This window comes from Macrobrachium rosenbergii, chromosome 37 (genome assembly GCF_040412425.1).
Source record: "Macrobrachium rosenbergii isolate ZJJX-2024 chromosome 37, ASM4041242v1, whole genome shotgun sequence".
Classification (NCBI taxonomy): Eukaryota; Metazoa; Arthropoda; class Malacostraca; order Decapoda; family Palaemonidae; genus Macrobrachium; species Macrobrachium rosenbergii.
Genome location: NC_089777.1, coordinates 42,425,936 through 42,430,117, shown reverse-complemented (window position 1 = coordinate 42,430,117; position 4,182 = coordinate 42,425,936).

Below are 4,182 nucleotides of genomic sequence, written 5' to 3'. Positions count from 1 at the left end.
CTAAATTGTAGCGATAAAGACGTGGATTGTAATAAAACCCATTTCATCCAATTTACTCAGTTTCCTTTAGGGCGTCATTCTGACTCACCGTCTTCTTTGTAAGACCTCGTGAACTGCCTTACGCAAGGGGGATTCGGTTCAAATCTGAGCAACAGACTGGAGAAGGAAAAGCATTGTTTAGGCTCATCATCGTCCAGCACAGGCGATGAAGATCATCGAAGGTCTTTGAATAAGTTGAGAATGAAGGTAATACGGTCGGTCTCTGACACTTTTTATTATAAGAAAATACCGATAAGGCACAAACAGTAAGACAGAAAATGGAAATTTTACTAGGAAAAAATACACGCAAACAAAACATACTGAATAAATAAAAAACTGGAGTCGTACCAAGATCATAACAAAATGCAAAATAAAAACACAAGAATCGCCCAGAATGGGTTCGCTCATTAATTTCGGACACTTCTGTGTCCTGTTCAACGTTCAACAGTCCAACGCTCCCATTTTGGGAACATGACTTTCCTTTGCATTCCTAGCTTTACATATTCAAATATAATGGTTTTATCATGTTAGGTATAATTTTTGATAAATAATTAATCATTATAGATGATGGGACAACAAATTGTGAAATTTTTTCTTTATTTTTTGACTTATGTTTTCTAAGATTTATAGAAAATTAGTGACCCGAAATAAACATTTTATTTCAGTAAAAAAATTCATTTTTTACTATTTTATTTATTTCATATACTGTATACCTTGAATACTTCTTCTTCGATTATATATTGTGTCTATTATGATTTTTATAATAATATCACTGTAAATATTTTTTGTAAAATATTCCCAAAGTGGGAACGTTGGGCACTTAGGTATGCTAGGTACCCTGATTTACTCAATACCCTGAATGAACATGTTTTGCTGCTCTCTCCTGGGATTGACACGACAAGTTTAGTTCTGTAGACTAGACATCACAGTGTTGTGTGCATAGCAGACAGTTGGAGCCCAGTCGCAGTTGAGACAGCACCAGGAAAAGTGGAATTTCACCATAGGTCTGCTATCCATGGATAGTAAAAGCTTTTTAGGTGAGTGCTTATTATTTTTTATGCATATTATAATTATCAAAATCATCATTATCATCATCATTATTATTATTATTGTTGTCGTCATCGTCACCATCATCATCATTTATCATTATATGGGTGTTATATCATCGTAATCTTTTTTTGACAACCACCACCATCATCATCATCATCATTATTTTGTTGTTGTTGTCGTCATCGTTGTTTTTTTATTGTTGTTGATGTTGTTGTTGTCGTCGCCATCGTCATCATCATCATTCGTTGTTTTTTATGTTGTTTATATCTATTTTTTCATTCAGATCACAATTTTCTGTATGAATAAATCCGCACTTCATACACATTTCTATTATATGATACAACATATTTCTTCCTGGAAAAACATAAAGAAATAAATTATTCCTAAGCTGTTTTATGCAATAATCTGAATCTTTTCTAATATATTTACTCTTTCTTTCAGGGCAAATATCCCTTGAATGCTGTTGAAGATACTGCTATCGTCATTCTACCTCCTTCTACTGGTGATCAGTTCCTCGTTGGGAGAGTCGGTAGAGTTGTCAGCTAGCATTCTGCTAGGCCTGAGTTCGCGTCTCCGGCCGGCCAATGAAGAATTAGAGGAATTTATTTCTGGTGATAGAAATTCATTTCTCGCTATAATTTGGTTCGGATTCCACAATAAACTGTAGATCCCGTTGCTAGGTAACCAATTGGTTCTTAGCCACGTAAAATAAATCTAATCCTTCGGGCCAGCCCTAGGAGAGCTGTTAATCAGCTCAGTGGTCTGGTTAAACTTAGGTATACTTAACTTCATTTTTCTACTGGTGATCAGCCTGCTTGATAGTGATGAAGAAAATGAAGATGATGCTCTTGACAGAGAAGATATGCCTGATGAGATTAGAAGTTCATGAAAATGAGGACGAAGAGGTCGAAAACTTCAGAGAAAAAGGAAGATGGCGCAAAAGGGAAAATCTCTCATTTGATCTACACTCAGTTCCGGCAGGTGATTGTGAAGCTCATTTAGGAAAAGGAATGTTTTAGATATATAAGATGTTTTTCCCGGATGAGATCATTAGTCATCTGAACGCACAAACGAATTTGTGTGCTCAGCGAGATAAAAACGACAAGAATTTCTGTATTGATGAGGAAGATATGACAAAGTTTTTGGGATTAGTTCTGAGAAGTGGATATCACAGTGTGCACTCTTAGAATGACTATTGGTCGACAAGTGATGACTTAGCTATACTGATATTTCATAACACTATGAGCAGAGAAAAGTTCAAATCCATCAAGAAGTATTTTCATGTTGCAGATAACAATAATCTGGCAAAATAAAAAAATGGCAAAGATTTTACCCCCGCTTGATATGCTCAGAGAGAAGTATCAAAAACATGGTATTTTTCATGAATTTCTGAGCATTGATGAATCAATGATCCCTTATCATGGCCATCATAGTGCTAAGCATTTCATACGAAATAAACCTGCCAGATTTGGTTATGGGATGTGGATGATGTGCAGTGCTGATGGCTCTCCATATAACTGTTCAGTTTACTATGGTAAGGATGAAAGCAGGAAGTTGCCACTTGGATCTCAAGTCGTTAAGGACATGTTGCAGCCAGTAATGAATAAGTATTCACACGTCATATTTTTAACAACTTTTTCACCAGTTATACATTGATGGTTGACCTTACAAAACAAGGCTTCCGTGCTTGGGGAACAATCGGAGAAAATCGCACAGGAAAATGTCCTCTTTTGCCAAAGAAGGGAATTGAGAAAAAAGAGAAGTTCTTAAGACTACAGATGAGATGATACGGTCTTCTGTGCAAGATGGAATGATAACAGTATTGGTACAGTTGCCAGTAACTACTATGGAGTCAGTCCCATTCGGAAAATTAATAAATGGGTGAGGAATGAAGGAAAAAGGACAGTGGAGCAGCCATATCTAATAAACATGTATAATAAAGGAATGTGTGGGGTAGATGTATGCGACAAAATGTTGCCAACCTACAGGCCAAGGCTGCGATCAAAGAAATGGCGGTGGAATATGTCCTCACAACTGCTGAATCTCTCCACTGTAGCCAGCCACAGATTCTACCAGCATGTGAATCCTGACTCTCGCGTAACCCATAAAGATTTCAGAAGTGAAACAGGCCGCACGCTGGTAAAAATCCAAACACCCAGGCACAGACAAGGAGGGCCAACATCATCTGTACCAAAGGCAGTATGATATGATAAGACAAATCACTTTCTTGAGCAATGCTCTCATGGTAGGTGTTATGTCTCTAAGAAAAACACACGCCTGAATTGCAAAAAGTGTGAAAAGAGACTCCATCAGAAGTGCAGCATCACATTCCACAAGAAGTAAGTTAAATTATTTCTCAAAGAATCAAATAAACAGTAAAGTAATTAATATTAATGGAACCTTGTCATTTCAATAATGTTATGTTGTGCGATTTACACTAAAAAAAAAGACAGTAATTTGGTATTTTTGTAAAAAGAGCGATTTTTATTTTTTATACCAAGATTGTACCCCTAAGTTCCCAATGTTCCTATTTTGGGAACACATTAAAAAACAATGAAGGCCATAATAAACTGAAGATTTTTGGTTTTATTATCATAAAGTGCACTTAAACAAATAAGTTCTGAGATATTCATGCCTCTACTTAAAACTCTTCAAAATGCAGACTTACGACAAAGTCTGGGATAAAAACGTCACAAGTACTAAAACACAAAATGGCAACTGTTGTCACGAGATTGTATGAAAGGCACTAATTAAGAATAATGTTTCCATAAACAAGCACTGAGGTGCAAAAATGAACCCTTTACCAAAAATCAGTAGAATGTAAATACTAACAATGAAAAGTGTAGAATTAAAAGGTCTTCCGAACTATTTAAAGCAAGCAGCTATAATCACAGTGCATATTTTAGAGAATGATCTATGGTTGCGATAGAAGTTGAGTGGTGCAGTTTTCATGAAGACAGATTGAACTGTACGAAGAATGGAAATGCACCGCGAGTGAAGGGGATTATATGTGACATGTCTCAGTGTCTCAGTATGGTGATGAAAGTGAGAATGAGCAGCTGACAAGGTGTGTAAGGCATGTCTTACCGTATG